This window comes from Prunus mume, linkage group LG7 (genome assembly GCF_029339155.1).
Source record: "Prunus mume cultivar Tortuosa linkage group LG7, ASM2933915v1, whole genome shotgun sequence".
NCBI lineage: Eukaryota > Viridiplantae > Streptophyta > Magnoliopsida > Rosales > Rosaceae > Prunus > Prunus mume.
Genome location: NC_142704.1, coordinates 575,947 through 602,277, shown reverse-complemented (window position 1 = coordinate 602,277; position 26,331 = coordinate 575,947). Strand labels below are relative to the sequence as shown.

At 40.0% G+C, this 26,331-nt stretch overlaps 1 non-coding gene and 1 pseudogene across 1 annotated transcript; one reads left to right on the top strand and one right to left on the bottom strand.

The window, feature by feature from the left end:
- Positions 1-13,352: 13,352 nt before the first annotated feature.
- On the bottom strand, positions 13,353-14,683 carry LOC148915158 (uncharacterized; annotated as a pseudogene).
- Positions 14,684-15,194: 511 nt separating this feature from the next.
- Positions 15,195-15,300, top strand: LOC148915157 (small nucleolar RNA R71). Its single transcript, XR_016122395.1, has one exon. It is a non-coding gene; the product is annotated as a small nucleolar RNA R71 (small nucleolar RNA).
- The last annotated feature ends 11,031 nt before the right edge of the window (positions 15,301-26,331 follow it).

The window sequence follows — 26,331 nt, the reverse complement described above, 5'->3', positions numbered from 1 at the left end:
AGAGAAAAAAAAAAAGACTATCTTCGTTTGTATATTTTTATTTTTGTTGGCAAAAAAAAAAAAAAGTGTGTAACAATAAACTCACTGTGGGAAACCACTAAGAATAAAGTCGAATGAGAACAACAAAGTAAACATCGAAAATGAGCATGACTCGTGGATATAATACTTTCATATATCATGTTAGAATATAAACATTCAAGACAAAATTAATTAGTAATCGGTGAAAATAATGTCATAATCTTTTAAGAAATAATGCAAACTTTCCGTTCTCCATTGTGGAATACTCAAAGAAAGAGATCTGAACTGTTTTATATGATTAAAAAACCCTTAAAACTACCCCATTAAAAATGGGGGCATTATACGATTGAAGTTGTTCACAAGTGTCGTTTCATGTGTTTTTTTTTTTTTTTGGATGCTATAGCTAGCTATAGAACACCAAAATTATATATATAGGATCAGGAACGGGGACAAGTGCTATCTTGGTGAAGTAGGGCTAGGTGAGCTAGATAGCTAGCAGAACTCTTATTTTGCTGCAAATAATGCAAAATTAGTGATGAGAGATTATTTCAAAATTCAATTACATATATTGGATATTGCTTTGTTGGAATATTATATATATATATATATGTGTGTGTGTGTGTATAACATAGAACTTGGTGTTTCTCATATGACAACCATGAAATAATCACTAGGAAGTATTTTCGCTTATCTGACTCCATGCATGCACGAACGACCTTGAATATATAATATAATATGGAGTTGGATATATATTAATAGTTGGAAGATTACGAATGTTGATTATTAATTAGTTTCAGCTTTCCTATTATCTGGAGAGTAACTTTTGGTATTGAATAACGAAACTTCAGTATATATGCATGGCTTATGAACCTGTCTGGTTCAGACGAAGGGAAGAACTTGCATCAGTAATATTTCAATTTCAATTCAAACACGAGTTTGATTTGAACTACATGAGAAATAATTAGCATCCGTAAAGAGGAAAAAGGGAACGGGGTCTTTGTCTAAAGAAATGCCTAGAGAAAGGACAAATGTATTTTCAAGAATACGTATTGTGAGTTTCTGTTTATGTTTAGCTTTGTGTTACTTACGAACACAGTATAATGTACATATTAAATCACACATCTGGAGCAAAAGTTGTAGGTAACCAAAATTCTAACTAAATGAGGACTCGCCAACAACAAATTTAATCACTTGGTATTTAATTTGATTCCTGGTACTAATGGATTCACGAGAACATATGACATCAAATTAATATTCGCATTGAATATATATACTATGTATTACCTGGATATGTATTACCTGGAAATGACAACGTGTCACAAGTAGCACTAATAGTTATATCCTTTATAATCGCTAACTGGTTAGTAAGTTCATGTGGCACACACCACCTATTTGGGCCCACTTTACTATGTCATCTCATGATCTAAACTGGGAATTTGTTAGGTCATTATTCAAATACCTCCCTCACAAAAAATCAGCCAAATCGAACAACGTTTGGCCATTTGATTAGCTTCGTGATTATTTCATTGTTTATATGTAAGGAATATGTGGCGAAAAAGAGTATACGTATGATATATGAAAAGTTATTAAGATGAACTTACTGGCTCACCATAATAACAGCACATCAGAGCTCATTTTCAGTAATTTGATGCCTATTTATGGAATACAAATATCACAATTGATATTCCTGCCTAAATGGACAACCAAAAAACACAAAAGCTTTCCTCATCTGCAAACGTTAAACGTCCGATTTAAAGCGCACAAATGACAAATATTTAAGAAATTATATATATGGATGGGCACAAGTTACCTAATTATATGTATGTTTGTGATAGGAGAAACATGATTCAAAATCCAATCTCAAGAACTAGGCAATACATCAACCACTCCATTTCAGAACGAACTTCGTACGTACTTGAATTGTCCGATTTCATGGACCAATCGATATGGGATTGAGTCCAAAACTTGGGGAACATCAAAATATGGTGGGGGGAGTCATTTGGTGGGTTTTGAGTGAAATCAATCTAGAAATTAGGTGATACACCAACCACTCCATTTAGAACGAACTTTGTACCAACTTGAATTGTCCGATTTCATGCACCAATCGATATGAGATTGAGTCCAAAACTTGGGGAACATCATAATATAGTGGGAAGAGTCATTTGGCGGGTTTTGAGTGAAATCGAATCAAGAACTGGGTAATACACCAACCACTACATTTGAGCAGAACTTGTACGAACTGAATTGTCCGATTTCATGGACCAATTGATATGGGATTGAGTCCAAAAGTTGGGGAACATCAAAATATGGTAGGGGGAGTCATTTGGTGGGTTTTGAGTGAAATCCAATCTCGAGAACTAAGTGATAGACCAACCACTCCATTTCAGAACGAACTCGTCTGAACTTGAATTGTCCGATTTCATGCAATCGATGAGGGATTGAGGCCAAACCATGGGGAACATCATAATATGGTGGGAGGAGTCATTTGGTGGTTTTGAGTGAAATCCAATGTCTAAAACTCTGCAATGCACCAACCACTCCATTTCAAAACGAACTTCATACGAACCAGAATTGTCCGATTTCATGGACCAATCGATATGGGATTGAGTCCAAAACATGGGGAACATCATAATATGGTGGGAGGAATCATTTGGTGGGTTTTGAGTGAAATCCAATCTTTAGAACAAGGTAATACACCAACTACTCCATTTCAGAGCGAATTTCGTAAGAACTTGAATTGTCCGATTTCAAGGACCAATCGATATGAGATTAAGTTCAAAACTTGGGAAACATCATAATATGGTGGTTGGAGTCATTTGGTGAGTTTTGAGTGAAATCCAATCTCAAGAACTAGGCAATACACATACCACTTCATTTCGAACTTAAATGCTGAACCAATTGTCCGATTTCATGGACCAATCGATATGGGATTGAGTCCAAAACTTGGGGAACATCATAATATGGTGGGAGGAGTCATTTGGTGGGTTTTGAGTGAAATCGAATCTCAAGAACTAGGCAATACACCAACCACTCGGTTTCAGCGAACCGTATGAACTGAATTGTTCGACTTCATGCACCAATCTATATGGGATTGAGTCCAAACCTTGGGGAACATCATAATATGGTGGGAGGAGTCATTTGGTGGGTTTTGTGTGAAATCCAATGGCTAAAACTATGCAACGCACCAACCTCTCCGTTTCAGAGCGAACTTCTTCGAACATGAATTGTCCGATTTCATGGATCAATCGATATGGGATTGAGTCCAAACCATGGGGAACATCATAATATCGCGAGAGGAGTCATTTGGCGGGTTTTGAGTGAAATCCAATGGCTAAAACTATGCAATACACCAACCTCTGCTTTTGAGCGAACCGTATGAACCTGAATTGTTCGATTTAGTGGGCCAATCGATATGGGATTGAGTCCAAAACTTGGGGAACATCATAATATGGTGGGAGGAGTCATTTGGTGGGTTTTGAGTGAAATCGAATCTCAAGAACTAGGCAATACACCAACCACTCCACTTGGAACAGAACTTCATACGAACCTGAATTGTCCGATTTCATGGACCAATCGATATGGGTTTGAGTCCAAAACATGGGGAACATCATAATATGGTGGGAGGAGTCATTTGGTGGGTTTTGAGTGAAATCAATCTAGAGAACTAGGTAATACACCAAGCACTCCATTTGAGCGAACTTCGTGCGAACTTGAATTATCCGATTTCATGTACCAATCGATATGGGATTGAGTCCAAAACATGGGGAACATCATAATATGGTGGGAGGAGTCATTTGGTGGGTTTTGACTGAAATCCAAACTTGAGAACTAGGTAATGCACCAACCAATACATTTGAGCGAACTTCGAACATGAATTTTCCGATTTCATGGGCCAATCGATATGGGATTGAGTCCAAACCTTGGGGAACATCATAATATCGCGGGAGGAGCCATTTGGCGGGTTTTGAGTGAAATACAATAGCTAAGACTATACAATACACCAACCTCTCCATTTCAAAACGAACTTCGAACGAACATGAATTGTTCGATTTCCTAGACCAATAGATATGAGATTGAGTCTAAAACTTGGGGAATATCATAATATGGCGCGAGGAGTCATTTGGTGGGTTTTGAGTGGAATCTAATCCCAAGAACTAGGCAATACACCAACCACTTCATTTGAGCGAACTTGTCTGAACACAGATTATCCGATTTCATGGACCAATCGATATGGGTTTGAGTCCAAAACATGGGGAACATCATAATATGGTGGGAGGAGTCATTTGGTGGGTTTTGAGTGAAATCCAATCTCGAGAACTAGGTAATATACCAAGCACTCCATTTCAGAGCGAACCGTCTGAACTTGAATTGTCCGATTTCATGCACCAATCGATATGGGATTGAGTCCAAAACATGGGGAACATCATAATATGGTGGGAGGAGTCATTTGGTGGGTTTTGACTGAAATCCAAACTTGAGAACTAGGTAATGCACCAACCAATACATTTCAGCGAACTTCGTACGAACATGTATTGTCCGATTTCATGGACCAATCGATATGGGATTGAGTCCAAACCTTCGGGAACATCATAATATCGCAGGATGAGTCATTTGGTGGGTTTTGAGTGAAATCCAATGGCTAAAACTATGCAATACACGAACCTCTCCATTTAAGAACGAACTTCATACGATTCTGAATTGTCCGATTTCATGGAACAATCGATATGGGATTGACTCCAAAACTTCGGGAACAACATAATATGGTGGGAGGAGTCATTTGTTGGGTTTTGAGTGAAATCTAATCTCAAGAACCAGACAATACACCAACCACTCAATTTGAGCAGAACGAACTTCATACGAACCTAAATTGTCCGATTTTATGCACCAATCGATATGGGATTGAGCCCAAACCTTGGGGAACATCATAATATGGTGGGAGGAGTCATTTGGGGGGTTTTGAGTGAAATCCAGTTGCTAAAACTACGCAATACACCAACCACTCCATCTCATAACGAACTTCGTACGAACATGAATTATCCGATTTCATTGACCAATCGATATGGGATTGATTCCAAAACTTGGGGAACATCATAATGTGGTGGGAGGAGTCATTTGGCGAGTTTTGAGAGAAATCCAATCTCAAGAACTAGGCGATACACCAACCACTCCATTTCAGAACGCAATTTCGTACTAACCCGAATTGTCCGATTTAATGGATCAATCTATATGGGATTGAGTCCAAAACTTAGGGAACATCATAATATGGTGGGAGGAGTCATTTGGGAGGTCATGGGTGAAATCCAATCTCAAGAACTAGGCAACACACCAACCACTTCATTTCGGTACGAATCTCAAGAACTAGGCAATACACCAACCACTCCATTTGGGCGGAACGAACCGTCTGAACTTGAATTGTCTGATTTCATGCACCAATCGATATGAGATTGAGTCCAAAACTTGGGGAACATCATAATATGGTGGGAGGAGTTATTTGGTGGGTCTTGAGTGAAATCAATCTCAAGAACTAGAAACACACAACCACTTCATTTGGTCGAATCTCAAGAACTAGGCAATACACCAACCACTCCGTTTCAAAACGAACTTCGCATGAACCTGAATTGTCCGATTTTCTGGACCAATCGATGTGGGATTGAGTCCAAAACTTGGGGAGCATCATATATGGTTGGATGAGTCATTTGTTGGGTTTTGAGTGAAATCGAATCCCAAGAACCAGGCAATACACTAACCATTCCATTTCTGAACGAACTTCATACGAACCTGAATCGTCCGATTTCGTGGACAAATCGAAATGGGATTAGGTTCAAAACTTGGGGAACATCATAATATGGTGGTAGTAGTCATTTGGTGGGTTTTGAGTAAAATCCAATAGCTAAAACTATGCTATACACCAACCTCTCCACTTTAGAACGAACTCGTCGAAACAGAATTGTCCGATTTCATGGACCAATCGATATGGGATTGAGTGCACAACTTGGGGAACATCATAATATGGTGGGAGGAGTCATTTGGCGGGGTCTGAGTGAAATCGATGGCTAAAACTACGCAATACACCAACTTTGTCCATTTGAGCGAACTACGTCTGAACGAATTGTCCGATTTCATGGACCAATTGATATGGGATTGAGTCCAAAACTTGGGGAACATCATAATATGGCGGGAGGAGTCATTTGGTGGGTTTTGAGTGAAATCGAATCTCAAGAACTACATAATACAACCACCACATTTTAGAGCGAACTTAAACTGAATTATCAATTTCATTGACCAATCGAAATGGGATGGAGTCCAAAACTTGAGGAACATCAAAATGTCGTGGGAGGAGTCATTTGGTGGGTCTTGAGTGAAATAGAATCTCAAGAACTAGGCAACACACCAACCACTCCATTTTGGAACGAACTTCGTTCGAACTTGAATTGTCCGATTTCATGGGCCAATCGATATGGGATTGGGTCCAAAACTTGGGGAACATCATAATATGGTGGGAGGAGTCGTTTGGTGGGTTTTGTGTGAAATCCAATGGCTAAAACTATGCAATGCACCAGCCTGTCCATTTCAGAACGAACTTCATACGAACCTGAATTGTCCGATTTCATGGACCAATCGATATGGGATTGTGTCCAAAACTTAGGGAACATCATAAAATGGTGGGAAGAGTCGTTTGGTGGGTTTTGTGTGAAATCCAATGGCTAAAACTATGCAATACACCAACCTCTCCATTTCAAACCGAACTTCGTAAGAACCTGAATCGTCTGATTTAATGGGCCAATCGATATGGGATTGAGTCCAAATCTTGGGGGACATAATAATATAGTGGGAGGAGTCATTTGGTGGGTTCTGAGTGAAATCCAGTTGCCAAAACAATGCAATACCCCAAAACTATGTATACGAACTGAATTGTCCGATTGTGGACCAATTGATATTGGATTGAGTCCAAAACTTGGGAACATCATAATCCGGTGGGAGGAGTTATTTTGTGGGTTTTGAGTGTAATCGAATCTCAAGAACTAGGCAATGCACGGGCATTCCATTTGAGAAAAACTGTGCAAAATGTCCGATTTCATGGACCAATCGATATGGGATTGAGTCCACAACTTGTGGAACATCATAATATGGTGGGAGGAGTCATTTGGTGGGTTTTGAGGGAAATCAAATCGCTAAAGCTATGCAATACACCAACCTCTCCATTTCAGAACGAACATCGTCGAACACAATTGTCCGATTTAGTGGACCAATCGATATGAGATTGAGTCCAAAACTTTGGGAACGTCATAATATGGTGGGAGGAGCCATTTGGTGGGTTTTGAGTGAAATCCAATCCCAAGAACTAGGCAACACAACAACCACTTCATTTGAACAATTTCGTACTAAACTGAATTGTCAGATTTCATGGACCAATCAATATGAGATTGAGTCCAAAACTTGGGGAACATCATCATATGGTGGAAAGAGTCATTTGGCGGGTTTTGAGTGAAATCCGATGGCTAAAACTGTCAATACACCAACCTCTCCATTTGAGCAGAACTTCTCTGAACTCAATTATCCGATTTTAGATTAATCAATGTGGGATTGAATCCAAACCTTGGGGAACATCATAATATCGCGGGAGGAGTCATTTGGCGGGTTTTGAGTGAAATCTAATGGCTAAAAGTATGCAATACTGTACCTCTCCATTTCAAAGAACTACGTCTGAACTGAATTGGATTTCATGGACCAATCGATATGGGATTGAGTCCAAAACTGGGGGAACATTAATATGGTGGGATGAGTCATTTGGTGGGTTTTGAATGAAATCCAATCTCAAAAACTATGCAATACACCAACCACTCCATTTGAGCAGAACGAACTTCGTACGAAATTGAATTATCCGATTTCATTGACCAATCGATATAGGATTGAGTCCAGAACTTGGGGAATACCATAATATGGTGGGAGGAGCCATTTGGTGTGTTTTGAGTGAAATCAATCCCAAGAACTAGGCAACACACCAACCACTCCATTTGAGCGAACTTAGCAGCCGATTGTCAGTTTAGTGGACCAATCGATGTGGGATTCAGTCAAAACTTGGGGAACATCATAATATTGTGGGAGGGGTCATTTCGTGGTTCTTGAGTGAAATCCGATGGCTAAAACTACATAATACACCAACCTCTCCATTTGGAAACTAACCCGTGCAGACACAGGCTGTCAGATTTCATGGATCAATCGATGTGGGATTGAGTGCAAACCTTGGGGAACATCATAATATAGTGGGAGGAGTCATTTGGTGGGTCTTGAGTGAAATAGAATCTCAAGAACTAGGCAATACACCAACCACTCCATTTTTGAACGAACTTCGTTCGAACTTAGAATTGTCCGATTTCATGGGCCAATCGATATGGGATTGGGTCCAAAACTTGGGGAACATCATAATATGGTGGGAGGAGTCATTTGGTGGGTTTTGAGTGAAATCGAATCTCAAGAAACAGACAATACACCAACCAACCCATTTGAGCGAACGTCGAAGCCCAGATAGTCCGATTTCATGGACCAATCGATATGGGATTGAGTCCAAAACATGGGGAACCTCATAATATGGTTGGAGTAGTCATTTGGTGTTTGAGTGAAATCCAACGGCTAAAACTATGCTATACACCAACCTGTCATTTGAGCGAACTTAATGCGAACTGAATTGTCATTTCATGGACCAATCGATAAGGGATTGAGTCCAAAACTTGGGAACATCATAATATAGTGGGAGGAGTCATTTGGTGGGTTTTGAGTGAAATCGAATCTCAAGAACTAGGCAACACACCAATCACTGCATTTGAGCGAACCGTGCGAACCTCAATTGTCCGAGTTACATGGACCAATCGATGTGGGATTGAGTCCAAACCTTGGGAACATCATAATATCATTTGGAGGAGTCATTTGTCGGGTTTTGAGTGAAATCAATGGCTAAAACTTTGCAATCGTACCTCTCCATTTAAGAAGCGAACTACGTACGAACTGAATTGTCGATTTCGTGGACCAATCGATATGGGATTGAGTCCAAAACTTGGGCAACATCATAATATGGTGGGAGGAGTCGTTTGGTGGGTTTTGAGTGAAATCAATCTCAAGAACTAGACAATACACGACCACTCGATTCGAGCGAACCGTGAATTATCCGATTTCATGGACCAATCGATATGGGATTGAATGCACAACTTGGGGAACATGATAACATGGTGGGAGGAGTCATTTGTTGGGTTTTGAGTGAAATTCAATCTCAAGAATGATGCAATACACCAACCACTCCATTTCAGAATGAACTTGTACGAACCTGAATTATCCGATTTCATTGACAAATCGATATGGGATTGAGTCCAGAACTTGGGGAACATCATAATATGGTTGGAGGAGTCATTTGGTGGGTTTTGAGTGAAATCCAATCTCAAGAACTAGGCAACACACCAACCACTCCATTTCAGAATGATATGGCTGCAACTTCATAGCATCATCTGGCATAGACCTTATATTTCACATTTAGATCAAATCGAAACACTTTCTCCGAAACACTTTCTCTTTATCTTTCTTATTTGCTGACTTGATCTACTTCTTCTTTAACTTCATTGCACAGATTCACACCAACTTACATTTAGGCATGTGGCAGCAACTTCCTTGCTTCAAACTTTATCTTGGCACACCTTGGTATATTTCTAAGCTATAGGGTATGGCTATAATAGGTTAAATATCTCAGATTGAGATACAAGGTTAGGGAATTATGAGGTGATAGAAGAAAAAGGCGAAGTGTTTGGCTGCAAGAGAGGTGATGGAACACACGAATGGGTAGGGTGAAAAGAAAGCAGAGAATGGTTATACACACATAGCCTAGCATCACTTCAATGAGTTCATTCATGAATGAGAACACTTTGATATATGCAAAGAGAATCATCCTTAGTATTCAATCAAAATGGAACAATGAGATCATTTAGAGTGAATTGAAGAAAATAAGTAGAGATGAGAATAAAAACACTTTAAACCCTCTCAAGAATGCAATTAGGCTCGAAATAGCTCACTAGGGTAGTCTCCACTATTCTCCTTCAATAATCAGCATGGTACCTTAGCCACGAATTCTAAGAGCAAAGCTTTGTGAAGTGTAAAATTTCTGATATAGAAAATCTCAATGGCAGCTCCATAGCATTGATTGTATGAAATTCAAAATAATAAAAATAAATAAAAATAAAAATAGTGACAAGCAGGTGAAAATTGTAAACACAAATGAACAAAATTGAAAACCTCCCCCAGACCTGAATTGAACATTGTCCTCAATGTTAAAGCATAACAAAGATGAGTGAGAACATGTAAATAATAAGGGAAAAGTTTAAGACCAAGGATTAGAAAACTCCTCTTGATGCGATTAGGTCGACCGCTACAAGCACCTTATTCTTCAACACATGGGTTGCCTCCCAAGAAGCGCCTTAGTTAATGTCTTGGCAAGACATTATGCGATTAAACTTGATTATACGAATGGAAGATGATCCACCACATGACCAGTTTGAATTCCAATGACCTCCCTCATAGAATGGCTTCGCGTTGTCCATTTACTTTGAAAGTCGAGCCATCTTTAGGGTTTTGAATCTCCACACTCCATAGGGAGAAACATTGACCACGGTGAATGGGCCAAGCCACCTAGACTTCAATTTTCTGGAAAGAGGCATAAGCGTGAGTTAAACAAAAGAAGCGACATACCTTTGGTGGACTCTTTCCGTTGAATGTTCTGTCATAGTAACTCTTGGTTTCGTTCTTTGTAAAGCCTTGCATTCTCATAGGACTCATGTCTAATTTCTTCTAATTCATTGAGCTGAAACTTTCTAACATGGCGGCCTTGTCGGATCAAATTCAACTTCTTGATGGCCCAAAAAGCATTGTGTTCAAGCTCCATTGGCAAGTGACAGAGCTTTCCCAAACACAAGGCGATAAGGGCTCATTCGATTGGAGTCTTATATGCGTCCTATAAGCCCATAGCGCATCATTGAGCTTGGCAGCCCATTTATCTTTCCTTGTACTATTCACCACCTTCTCTAGGATGTGCTTAATTTCTCTGTTGTATTTCGACTTGGACCAGAAGTTTGAGGATGATATGGTGTAGTGACTCGGTGGGTGATGTTGTACTTCTTCATGAGTGCTTCAAATGGCTTGTTGCAGTAGTGGCTGCCTCCATCACTAATGACAGCCCTTGGAGTACCAAACCTTGTGAAAATATTGTCCCTCGGGAACTTGGCACCACCTTATGATCATTGGTTTTGGTGGCTATAGCTACCCATTTAGACACATAATCAACAACAAGTATGTAGGTATATCCAAGGAAGATGGGAATGGTCCCATGAAATCAATACCCATACATGAAGAGTTCCACAAAGTATTTTCTTCAATGGCATTTACGTTCTGCGGCTTATGTTTCCCATCCTTTGACACCTATCACATAACACAAAAATTAAATGCATCTTTGAATAGAGTAGGCCAAAAAGAAACACGATTGCAAAATTTTAAGTCTTGTTTTCTTAGCTCAAAGTGGCCTCCACAAGCCAATTCGTGGCTATACTAAGGATGATTTCTTGTTCTTCTTGGAACACATCTTCTAATGAGTTGATCGGGGCAATGCTTGAATAGGAAAGGTTCATCGGACATAATGTTTCACCATGGAAAGAACTTCTTTTGTCTGATAAGTTAGATCATTTCTAAGAACACCACAAGCAAGATAATTAACAAAATCAGCATACCATGGCTCTTTGACTTGGGCAACAAATAGTTGTTCATGCAGGAAAATCTCATTCAAAGGGTAGTACAGCTTCTCTTTGCTCTTCAACCACAATTCTGCTCAAATGGTCACCACCACATTTTCACATCCTTCTTGTCTCGAATCTCAAATCGAACTCTTGCAACAAGAGAATCCATCGATCAAGCGTGGTTTGGCGTCCTTCTTAGTGAGCAAGTATCTAAAAGCAGCATGGTCAGAATAAACAATTACTTTAGAACCAACAAGGTAAGAGCAGAAATTTTTCTAAAGCAAAAACCACTGACAAGCAACTCCTTCTCATTTGTGCGATGGTGGAGTTGGGCATCATTCAAGGTCAGGCTGCATAATGAATCACATGGGAAGCTTGTTCTTCTTTTGACCTAGAAGCTGCCAATAGCAAAGTCGAGGCATCACATATTATTTCAAATGGTAAAGACCAATCTGGAGCTATGATAATAGGGTGAAGTTAGCTCTTTCTTCAAGGTCGTAAAGCTTCCATGCAAGTTTCGTCAAACTCAAAAACATCCTTAGCAAGGAGATTACACAATGGTCTTGAAATGCTCGAAATTTTTGATGAACCTTCTATAGAATCGGCATGGCCGAAAGCTTCTAACTCTTTTGAGGAGGCAGGGTGGTAGATTTGAGATGATATTTATCTTGGCTTTGTCCACTTCAATTCCTTACTTGAAACAACATGGCCTAGCACAATTCCTTGTCTTACCATGAAGTGACACTTCTCCCAATTCAAAATCAGATTTGTTTCGACATCTTTTAAGCACTAGAGACAAGTGGTGAAGACAATCATCAAAAGATGAACCAAAACTGAAAAATCATCCATAAATACCTCCATGAATCGTTCCACCATATCAGAAAAGATTGCCATCATGCATCTTTGGAAAGTTGTGAGCATTGCACAAACCAAATGGCATCCTTCTATAAGCAAATGTACGAATGGGCATGTGAGCGTGGTTTTCTCCTAGTCTTAGGACAATGAGAATTTGATTATAACCTGAAAATCTATCAAGAGAAACAGTGGTAAGCATGGCGGATAAGCGGTCAAGCATTTGATCAATGAAAGGCAAGGAAAATGATATTTTCTTGTGGATGTATTCAACTTCACGTAATCAATGCAAACTCTCAGCGGTGATAGTTAGTGTTGGAACTAGCTCATTCTTCTCATTCTTTAGCGGTGATTCCGGACTTCTTTGGAACAACTTACAGGACTCACCCACTTAGAATCGAAATTGGGTAGATGATTCCCACATCAAGTAGCTTTAAAACTTCAGCCCTAACCACCTCTTTCATGTTGGGATTTAGCCTTCTTTGTGCATCACGAGATGGTTTGCTTTGTCTTCTTCCATTAAAATTGGTGCATGCACATGCTTGGACTAATTCCTTTGATGTCTGCTATGGTCCATCCAAGGGCTGTTTATGCTCTTTGAGAACTTCAATTAAGTTTTGTCCTCTTCATGTGAGGTGAGACCAACAATTATAACGAGGAGAGTTTCATTAGCACCCAAATAAGTATGTTTAAGATGATTGGGTAGAGGTTTAAGTTCTAGCTTTGGTGAGGTAATAATGGATGGCTCCAATTTTGTGGAGGATGGTCCAAGAGGCTCAGTGGTGGCCTAAAGGATGGTGGGTATGGCTGAAACACTTCTAAGGCAGCCATCACTTCTTGGAACTGTGATTCATAGAGATCTTCCTCTTCTTGTGTTAGAATTGCTTCTAGAGCATCATTAGACTTTTCTGCACTATTTTAGAAGCAACCTCATGATCCACAACATCAATTGAAAAACAAGTATCAAGAGTGATAGAAGGTTGAGAGAAGCATCAAACACTTTAAATTCAACAGTTTCACCCAAAGCAGTCATGGAGAGGTGCCATCTTTCACTTTGATTGATTGTATGCAGTGGCCATGAATGGTGCTCGAGAGAATGGGATCAAAGCGGTCTCCATATGGGTTATCCTCCATATCCATCACTACAAAATCAGCCGGAAGAATGAGTGTATTAACATGAACTAAAATATCTTCTACAATACCTTTTGGATATTTGATAGAATGATCAGCTAGTTCAAGGCAATTGAGGTTTTCTTTAACCCTTCTAAGCCAAGCTCTGATAAAGCCCAGATATGGCATTACATTGATGCTTGCTCCCAAGTCCAACATGGCTCTTCCAGTCTTATCTCCAGATGTTAATGGGAATGTCAAAGCTGCGAGGATCTTCTAGTTTTGGTGGAAGCTTCCTTTGCAACCACACAAGACTCACATTCTTGTTGAGCTTTACTTCTTCACTTGGAGCAAAATTGAGCTTGTGAGTCATCAAGTGCTTGATGAACTTTCCATGTGGAGAATCTGTTTAACAACATCAAGCAGGGCAAATTGATATTAACTTTACTCAAAATATCATAAATCTCTTTAAAAGCCTTATCTTGATTTGCCTTCTTCAAGCGGCTGGAAATGGAATCGATGGAATATATGGAGGAGGTGGGACGTATCTATCTTGATGAAGAATGCGATGGCACAAATTTGTCATCTCTTTTATGCAATTGAAATGGATTGGGTTCTTGAGAATCAGATTTGGCCAGTAGGAAGCAGTTAGGATGTTTTGGGTTGTTCTCCATCCATAGCTATGGTTTCCTCTTCATCTTTATCCTCTACACCACAACATCATTTGATAGATCAGAACCAACTTTGTTATCAACAATCTTACCTGATCTGAGCACATGAACAGGCCTTGGCTTCTTGGTTTTGGATTGATCACGGTTTGGCTTGGCCATTTCCCGAGTTCTCTTTGAGCTATTTGGTGGCTATCGGCCTAATTAGACTTCCAACTTGGAGATGGCAGCTTGTGTAGTTTGCTGGAAGTTGGATTGGTTGATTGCCATTTGCTTCTATATCCTCCAGATGATGATTCTTGTGGCCTTTGGGTGAAGGGGATTAAGCGATTACATATTCCTCCATGAAAGTTTGGATGATTCCTCAACTGGATTATAACTTTGAGAATATGGATCATTTATTGGACCAGCGGTTGTAGGAATTCACCAACTTAGCTTGCTCTTGCACAAATTCTGGATATACAGCCCCAGGGACAAAAATGGTCGGATGATCATGAGTTTCACAGATGCTACACACTTCCTTTGAAGGGTTTCTTGAGTTCAATGCAAGGAGGACATCTAGCTTTTGTTCCAATTTGGAAATCTGCTGCTGGAAGAATCATTAGGACCACTGCAATCGTTTACCTCTTGTATCGGTGTGTTGGGTCTCCATTGCTATCTCCTTAAGAGTTCATATGTTTCTTTAGTCTTAGTCTTATAAGAACCACCTGCAAAATTAGTGACAATATTATGGCTAGAGGGTTAGTCCTTTATAAAACATCGCATCTGAAGCTTCAATGGAATCCCATGATGAGGACATTGATTGAGCAGCCCATTGAATCTCTCCATGCTTCACAAAATGACTCATCATCTTGTTGTGCAAATAGTAAGATCTTGTCCCTAAGCATGCTGGTTTTTTGCGTGGAGAAGTATTTCTCCAAGAACTTCTTTTGAATGGCTCGCCAAGTCGTGAGTGAACCAGGCTAAAGAATTCAACCAATATTTTGCCTTATCTTTCAAAGTGTAAGAAACACTCTCATTCGAAGTTGATCTTCCGTCACACCTGTCAAGGAAAAGAGCTTACAGACATTAAAAATATCCTTTATATGGGTTAATGGATCTTCATTAGGTAAACCAGAAAAGGAAGGCAACATATTAAGATGAGAAGATTTAAGCTCATAGTTTCGAGCTGCAGTGGGCAGCAAGATGCTGAAGGGGATGCTGGAATTGTTGGGATATCAAGGTCTCCCATGTACTCATTGGCAGCCATCTCTTCTTCTTCTTGGTCTGAACTTGATTCGAATTTGAAGGTGAAGAACACAGGGAGTCAGTGTGGATGCAAGACCTTCAAATGTGGCAATGGCTTGCTCTTTTGCGGTTGCCAACTCTCTTTCTAGACGATTCTGAATTTCAGAGATCACGGTTTTGTTGCAAAGATGGTCCTGTGTTCAAAGATCTCGAGCGTTGGAATGAAGACCTAACTTGTTCAAGTAAGGATTTCTTGACATAAACGACACAGAAAATAACTGTTAATTAGTACTACTAAAGAGAATAGGGTAACCTTGGGCACATAACAGGAAGAACTTTCATTCAATCCCAAACGCGCCAAAATTTGTTGTTAAAATGTTAACTACATAATTATATGGGCCAATTAGTAATATAAAGACAAGTATGAGGTTCGTACCCACAAGGTGAGAAGTTAAAATTAGTTATGTACTTAGATTACCAAATCCAAGAAAGTAGGAGGTTAAGTCTAAAATAGAATTTAAAGCAAAGTGATTGTAATTGTTGAACAAATGAGTAAAACGAAATTTCAAACAAAAGCAAAGTGAGCAAATGCAACAAAGAGTGTTTTGGGGGCTGGAAAGCAGTTGGGAGACTAGGGCATTGATTCACCATAATAGTTCAATTCTAGGTTATAAGGAGTCAAGTGACAAGTCTAATTGGATTCAAAGATTGATTCTAGCTAAAGTATGATTAGGCCATGGTGTCTGGTCCTAACCTTGTGTTCCTAATTCCCTAACTTGATCATTTGTTGTCTAACCTAAATTAAGCATTAGGAACTCATTAAGCATAGAAGAACAATTTAAACAACCAAGCATGTATCTAATCCTGTTGTCGAATGTCCATACATACTTTTGTTATTCAAAGTTCAATTCGAATCAAAGCATGGTGTCTACTCTTGATTCAAACCAAGATAGCTAATATACAAGTTCTAATGGTGATCAATCATCCAAACAAGCATATTAATGATAAGCATAATGAATAAGAACATGAATCATGAATCAGACTTGAAACTCAAAACTTCAACTTATAAACCCAGAATATTCATGTTAGGTTACATGAAGTCCTAGTTATGAATTTAGCTACTCATAATGGAAATGAAACTTAAACAAAATAAGAAAACATAATGAATGTAATAAGAGTGGAGAAACCATTTCGAGTTACTTGTGGTGTCCAAAGGCTTCTCCAAGTGCTTCTCCACACCTAATCTTGCTCCAGAGCTTCCTCACATCTAGAGTATGGCAACTAAAGAGGTGATTTGGGATGAGTTTGGGTGAGTGGTGATGGCAGAGAAAGAGGAAATTCGTAGGAAATGGAAGGAAGGCTTGTTGGAGTTGTTTTGGTGATTTGGGACTGAATGGAGTGTTTGGGGAAGGATGGGAGTGTTAGAGGATGGTTGAAGTGAATTTTAGGCTGAATGGAGTGACTCCCCTTGAATGAGCGTGCATCACTCAATTTATAGAGTGCAAATTCGTGCTCCCCATTTGGTTGGTGAAGCACACCCATTCCTATTGTTCCCATCCAGCTGCCTATTAGGTTCCCACTGCTGATTTGATGTGTAGCCCATGCCTCTAGGAATGTCGGCTGCCCATGCCCTCGAATTTCCATGCTGTCTTGTTAGCATATGGCTCAACGGCTAGCAGTTGCATTCCTGAGCATGGTGTGCATTTTGATAGGCTCACGGATTGGGGTTCACTTAATCAATTGATATATTTGAGTAGTCCATCTTGAAGTTTAGACTCTCATCTTTCAGCACATATTATATGGGCCAATCAAAGTTGGGAGAAAGACGTTAAGGCGAAATGAGTTGCCAACCCAGTCTGCTCGTTTTTGCACCATTTTGCATCTTTACTTATCCAAAGGCACCATTGCTACCAAAGGCTCAATGAACTGAATGATAAACAGAAAAGGGATTAAAAGCACACGTTTGACTCAATAACATAACCAAATCATAAGTTAGAAGGGTACAAAATGATATGCAATTGTGAACTGATCAAGGGTTTTGAGTGAAATTCAATCCCGAGAACTATGCCATACACCAACCACTCCATTTCAGAGCGAACTTAAATGCGAACTGAATTATCCGATTTCATGGACCGAATCTGACATGGGATTGAGTCCAAACCTTGGGGAATATCATAATATCGCGGGATGAGTCATTCGGCGGGTTTCGAGTAAAATCAATAGCTAAAACTAAGCAATACAACAACCTCTCCATTTCGAATGAACTACGTGCACGAACTTGAATTGTGATTTAGTGGACCAATCGATATAGGATTGAGTCAAAAACTTGGGAATATGATAATATGGTGGCGAGAGTCATTTGGTGGGTTTTAGGTGATATCGAATCTGAATAACTGGGCAATACACCAACCACTTCATTTGATGCGAATCTCAAGAACTTCGGCAATACACCAATCACTCCATTTGAGCGAACTTACGAACCTGAACAGATTGTCGATTTCATGGACCAATCGATATAGGATTGGGTCCAAACAGGAACATCATAATATGGTGGGAGGAGTCATTTCGTGGTTCTTGAGTGAAATTGAATCTCAATAACTAGGCAATACACCAACCACTCCATTTGAAACGCAGACAAATGTCAGAACTCGATTGTCGATTTCATGGACCAATCGATATAGGATTGAGTCAAAACTTGGAACATCATAATATAGTGGGAGGAGTCATTTGGTAGGTTTTGAGTGAAATACAATCCCAAGAACTAGGCAACACACCAACCAATCAATTTGAGCGAACTTCGTGCGAACTGAATTATCAGATTTCATGGACCATTGACATGGGATTGAGTGCAAACCTTGGGGAATATCATAATATCGCGGGAGGAGTCATTTGGCTAGTTTTGAGTGAAATCCAATGGCTAAAACTAAGCAATACAACAACCTCCATTTCAGGAGCAGACTACGTCTGAACACAGATTGTCGATTTAATGGACCAATCGATATGGGATTGAGTCAAAAACTTGGAGAATATGATAATATGGTGGGCAGAGTCATTTGGGTGGTTTGGTGATATCGAATCTGAATAACTAGGCAATACACCAACCACTTCATTTGGTATGAATCTCAGAACTCGGCAATACACCAACCACTCTATTTCGAGCGAACCCGTTAAATCTGAACTGAATTGTCCGATTTCATGGACCAATCGATATGGGATTGGGTCCAAACTTGGGAACATCATAACTTGGTGGGAGGAGTCATTTCTTAGGTCTTGAGTGAGATCGAATCCCAATAACTAGCAATACACCAACCACTCCATTTCGGAATGAACTTCGGATGAACTGAATGTCGATTTCTTGGACCAATCGATGTCAGATTGAGTCCAAAACTTGGGCAACCTCATAATATGGTGGGATGAGTCATTTGTTGGGTTTTGGTGAAATTGAATCTCAAGAACAGGCAATACACCAACCACTCCATTTAGAGCAGACTTAAATGTGGCTGTATTGTTGATTTCATGGACCAATCGATGGGATTGAGTCAAAACTTGGGGAACATCATAATATGGTGGGAGGAGTCATTTGGGGTGTTTTGAGTGAAATCCAAAGCCCAAAACTATACAATACACCAACCACTTCATTCGAGCGAGTTACGTCTGAACTGAATTATTGATTCGTTGACCAATCGATATGGGATTGAGTCCAAAACTTGGGGAACATCATAATATGGTGGGAGGAGTCATTTGGCGGGTTTTGGGTGAAATCAATCTCAAGAACTAGGCAATACAACCACTCCATTTGAGACGAACCCATTCTGCGAACTAGATTGTTCGATTTCATGGACCAATTGATATGGGATTGAGTCCAAAACTTGGGGAACATCACAATATGGTGAGAGGAGTCATTTGGTGGGTTTGAGTGAAATCCAATCTCAGAACTAGGCAGCATACCTGAACCCACGCCATTTGAGCGAACCCGTGCGAACTAAGATTGTCGATTTCATGGACCAATCGGTATGGGATTGAGTCCAAAACTTGGGAACATCATAATATAGTGGGAGGAGTCATTTGGTGGGTTTTGGTGAAATCTCAATAACTATACCACCAGCCTCCATTTGAAGGCGAACTTAATGAACTAGATTATCCAGATTTCATGGACCAATCGAAATGGGATTGAGTCTAAAACTTGGGGGACATCATAGTATGGTGGGAGGAGTCATTTGGTGGGTCTTGAGTGAAATCCAATCTCAAGAACTAGGCAACACACCAACCACTTCATTTCGGTACTAATCGAGAACTAGGCAATACCAACCTCCACTCCATTTTGGAATGAACTTAAATACCCGATTGGATTGTCTGATTTCATGGACCAATCGATATGGGATTGGGTCCAAAACTTGGGAAACATCATAATATGGTGGGAGGAGTCATTTCGTGGGTCTTGAGTGAAATCGAATCTCAATAACTAGACAATACACCAACCACTCTATTTGGAGCGAACTTTGCACGAACACAGATTGTCGATTCATGGACCAATCGATATGGGATTGAGTCCAAAACTTGGGAACATCAAAATATAGTGGGAGGAGTCACTTGGTAGGTTTTGTGGGAAATCGAATCTCAAGAACTAAAACACACCACAATACCTCCATTTGAAGCGAACCGTAGAACTGAATTGTCCGATTTCATGGACCAATCGATATGGGATTGAGTCCAAAACATGGGGAACAACATAATATGATGGGAGGAGTCACTTAGTGGTTCTTGAGTGAAATCGAATCTCAATAACTAGCCAATACACCAACAACTCCATGTCAGAACGAACTTCTTAAGGACCTGAATTGTTCGATTTCATGGACCGATCGATATGACATTGAGTCCAAACCTTGGGGAACATCATAATATGGTGGGAGGAGTCATTTGGTGGGTTTTGAGTGAAATCCAATCTCAAGAACTAGGCAACACACCAACTACTCCATTTCATAACGAACTTCATGCAAACATGAATTGTCCAATTTCATGGACCAGTCGATATGGGATTGAGTGCAAAACTTGGGGCACAACATAATATGGTGGGAGGAGTCATTTGGTTGGTTTTCGGTGAAATACAAGGTCTAAAACTGTGCAACACACCAACCTCTCCATTTTAGAACGAACTTCTTACGAACTGAATTGTCAGATTTCATGGACGATCCATATGGGATTGAGTCCAAACCTTGAGGAACATCATAATATGGTGGGAGGAGTCATTTGGTGGGTTTTGAGTGAAATCCAATCTCAAGAACTTCGAACAATACAAACCACAACATTTGAGCGAACTTAAATACGAACATAAATTGTCCGATTTCATAGGCCGATCGATATGGGATAGAGTCAAAAATTTGGGGAACATCGTAATATGGTGGGAGGAGTCATTTGGTGGGTTTTGAGTGAAATCCAGTGGCTAAAACAATGCAATGCACCAACCTCTCCATTTAGAGCGAGCCCTTATATGAACTGTATTCAATTTCATGGACCCGTCGATATGGGATGAGTCAAAACTTGGGGAGCATCATAATATCATGGGAGAGTCATTTGGCGGGTTTTGAGTAAATCGGAGCAGAACTACGTATGAACCAAATTGTCTGATTTAGTGGACCAATCGATGTGGGATTGAGTCCAAAACTTAGGGAACATCATAATATGGTGGGAGGAGTCATTTGGTGGGTATAGAGTGAAATCGAATCTCAAGGCAAGACAATACACCAACCACTCCATTTGAGCAGACTTAAATGCGAACTGGATTGTAGTTTTAGTGGACCAATCGATATGGGATTGAGTCAAAACTTGGGAACATCATAATATAGTGGGAGTAGTCATTGGTGGGTTTGGTGAGTAAATCGAATCTCAAGAACTAGGCTATACACAACCACTCCATTTAGAGCGAACCGTATGAACATGAATTGTCAGATTTCATGGACCAATCGATATGGGATTGAGTGCAAAACTTGGGAACATCATAATATGGTGGGAGAGTCATTTGGTGGGTTTTGAGTGAAATCATGAAGCTAAAACTATGCAATACACATATCCTCTCCGTTTGAGCGAACTTCGTATGAAGCAGATTATCGATTGATGGACCAATCTATATGGGATTGGGTCCAAAACTTGGGGAACATCATAATATGGTGGGAGGAGTCATGTGGTGGGTTTTGAGTGAAATCCAATGGCTAAAACTATACAACACACCAACGTCTCCATTTCACGGACCAATCGATAAGGGATTGAGTCCAAAAACTTGGGGAACAACATAATCTGGTGGGAGGAGTCATTTGTTGGGTTTTGAGTGAAATCCAATCTCAAGAACTAGGCCATACACCCCTCCATTTGAGCAGACTTCATATGGCTTTGAACACAGTTGTCAGATTTCAGGACCAATCGTATGAGGATTGAGTCAAAGCGAGAACACCATAATATTGTGGGAGGAGTCATTTAGGGGTTTGGTGAAATCAATCTCGAGGCTGGGCAACACACCAACCACTCTATTTGAGCGAACTTATCCCAGAACTGTTGAATTATCAGATTTCATGGACCAATCGATTATGGGATTGAGTCAAAACTTGGAGAACATCATAATATGGTGGGAGGAGTCATTTAGTGGGTTTTGTGTGAAATCCAATGGCAAAAACTATGCAATTTGCCAACCAATCCATTTCAGAACGAACTTCATACGAACCTGTATTATCCGATTTTATGGACCAATCGATGGGTGATTGGTCCAAAACTTGGGGAACATCATATTATGGTGTGGGAGGAGTCATTTGGTGAGTTTTGAGCGAAATCGAATATCAAGAACTAGGTAATACACTGACCATTCCATTTCGAGCGAACTTACGTGCGAACACAGATGTCAGATTTCATGGACCAATCGATATGGGATTGAGTCAAAACTTGGGGAACATCATAATATGGTGGGAGGAGTCGTTTGGTGGGTTTTGATTGAAATCAAATCTCAAGAACTAGGCGATACACCAACCAATCCATTTGAGCGAACTTCGTCAAATGCGAATGTGAATTGTCAATTTAGTGGACCAATTGATATTTGATTGAGTCCAAAACTTGAGGAACATCGTAATATGGTGGGAGTCATTTGGTGGGTTGAGTGAAATCAACGGCAGAACTATACAATACACCAATCTCTCCATTTGAGCGAACTTAACTGAACACTGTATTGTCCGATTTCATGGACCAATGAATCAGGTCCAAAACTTAGGGAACATCATAACATGGTGGGAGGAGTCATTTGGTGGGTTTTGAGTGAAATCCGATGGCTAAAACTATGCAATACACCAACCTCTCCATTTCAGACAGAACTTCTTATGAACCAGAATTGTCCTATTTCATGGGCCAATCGAAATCGATTGAGTCCAAAACTTGGGGAATGTCATAATATGGTGGGAGTCATTTGTTGGGTTTTAAGTGAAATTCAATCTGAAGAACTAGGCAATACACCAACCCTCCATTTGAGCAGAACTTAAATGCGAACTGAATTGTCCGATTTTCATGGACCAATCGATATGGGATTGAGTCCAAAACTTGGGGAACAACATAATATGGTGGGAGGAGTCATTTGGTGGGTTTTGGGGAAATCAAACCTCAAAATTATGCAATACAACAACCTTGCATGTAAAGCGAACTTGTACTGAACTGATTGTTTGATTTCAAGGACCAATAGATATGGGATTGAGTCCAAAATTTGGGGAACATCATAATATGGTGGGAGGAGTCATTTGGTGGGTTTTGAGTGAAATCGAATCTCAAGAACAAGGCAATACACCAACCACTCCATTTCAGAACGAACCCGTCTGAAACCAATTGTCCGATTTCATGGACCAATCGATATGGGATTGAGTCAAAACTTGGGAACATCATAATATAGTGGGATGGAGTCATCGGTGGGTTTGAGTGAAATCAAACATCAAGAACTATGCAATGCAACAACCCTCCATTTCGAGCGAACTTATGAAATTGAATTGTTCGATTTCATGGACCAATCGATATGGGATTGAGTCCAAAACTTAGAGGAACATCATAATATGGTGGGAGGAGTCATTTGGTGGGTTTTGTGTGAAATCCAATTTCTAAAACTATAATACACCAACATCTCCATTTGAGCGAGCTTCGTCTGAACCTGAATTGTCCGATTTCATGTACCAATTGAAATGGGATTGGGTCCAAAACTTGGGAACATCATAATATGGTGGGAGGAGTCATTTGATAGGTTTTGAGTGAAATCCAATCTCAAGAACTAGGCAATACACCAACCACTCCATTTCAGAACGAACTTCATACGAACCTGAATTGTCCGATTTCATGGACCAATCGATATGGGATTGAGTCCAAAGCTGAGAATACCTTAATATTGTGGGAGGAGTCATTTGGGGGGGTTTGAGTGAAATCCAATCTCAAGAAATGGGCAACACACCAACCACTCCACTTTGGAACGAACTTTGTACGAAACTGATTATCCGTTGTTATGGACCAATCGATACGGATTGAGCCCAAAACTTGGGAACATCATAATATGGCGGAGGAGTCATTTGGTGGGTTTTGGTGAAATCGAATCTCAAGAACAAGGTAATACACCAACCACTCCATTTGGGCAGACCGTCTAACCAAGATGGTCGATTCATGGACCAATCGATGAGATTGAGTCAAAACTTGGGGAACATCATAATATAGTGGGATGAGTCATCTGGTGGGTTTTGAGTGAAATCAAACCATCAAGAACTATCATGATACAATGCCAACCTCCATTTGAGCGAACTTCGTAAGAACCTGAATTGTTCGATTTCATGGACCAATCGATATGGGATTGAGTCCAAAACTTAGGAACATCATAATATGGTGGGAGGAGTCATTTGGTGGGTTTTGTGTGAAATCCAATTTCTAAAACTATATAATACACTAACATCTCATTCGGAAGAGGCTTAAATGCTGAACTGAATTGTCAGTTTCATGTACCAATTGAAATAGGATTGGGTCCAAAACTTGGGAACATCATAATATGGTGGGAGGAGTCATTTGATAGGTTTGAGTGAAATCAATCTCAAGAACTAGGCAATACACCAACCACTCCATTTGAGCAGAACTTCTGAACTGGGTTGTCAGATTTCATGGACCAATCGATATAGGATTGAGTCAAAGCGAGAATACCTGTATATTGTGGGAGGAGTCATTTGGGGGTTTGGTGAAATCAATCTCAAGAAATGGGCAACACACCAACCACTCCACTTTGGAGCGAACTTTGTACGAGCCCCAGATTATCGTTGTTATGGACCAATCGTCACAGATTGAGCCCAAACTTGGCTAGAACATCATAATATGGCGGAGGAGTCATTTGGTGGGTTTGAGTGAAATCGAATCTCAAGAACTAGAGCAATACCAACTACTCCATTTCAGGCGAACTTCGTCTGAACTGATTATGCATTTCATGGACCAATCGATGTGGTATTGAGTCAAAACTTGGGAACATCATAATATGGTGGGAGGAGTCATTTGGTGGGTTTTGAGGAAATCAAACCTCAAGAACTATCAAACAACCACTCTCCATTTAAACGAAAGACCAAATGCGAACTGATTGTTTGATATCATGGACCAATCGATAGGGATTGAGTCCAAAACTTGGGGAACATCGTAATATGGTGGGAGGAGTCATTTGGTGGGTTTTGATTGAAATCGAATATCAGAACTAGGCAATACACCAACCTCCATTTGAGAACTTAAATCTGAACAGGATTATCAGATTGATGCACCAATCGATATGGGATTGAGTCCAAAACTTGGGAACATCATAATATGGTGGGGGAGTCATTTGGTGGCTTTTGAGTGAAATCGAATATAAAGTAGGTAATACACGCCATTCCATTTGAGAACTAACCGTACATCTGAATTGTCAGATATCATGGACCAATCGATATGGGATTGAGTCCAAAACTTAGGGAACATCATAATATGGTAGGAGAGTCATTTGGTGGGTTTTGGGTGAAATCAATCTCAAGAACTAGGCCATACACCTACCCTCCATTTGAGCAGAACTTCATCTGAACGATTATCAGATTTCATGGACCAATCAATATGGATTGAGTCCAAAGCTGAGTGAAACCATAATATTGTGGGAGGAGTCATTTGGGGGTTTGAGTGAAATCAATCTCAAGTGGGCAACACACCAACCACTCTATTTGAGGAACAGACCGTGAACACCTACCAGAATTATCCGATTTCATGGACCAATCGATATGGGATTGAGTCAAAACTTGGGAACATCATAATATGGTGGGAGGAGTCATTTGGTGGGTTTTTGTCTGAAATCTAATGGCAAAAACTATGCAAAACACCAACCTCTCCATTTCAGAATGAACTTCGTTGCGAACAGAGATTATCAAGATTTCATGGACCAATCGATATGGGATTGAGTCCAAAACTTGGGGAACGTCATAATATGGCGAGAGGAGTCATTTGGTGGGTTTTGAGTGAAATCGAATCTCAAGAACTAGACAACACATTAACCACTCCATTTCAAAACGAACTTCGTACTGAACTTGAATTGTTCGATTTCGCGGACCAATCGATATGGGATTGAGTCCAAAACTTGGGGAACATCATAATATGGTGGGAGGAGTCTTTTGGTGGGTTTTGAGTGAAATCTAATCTCA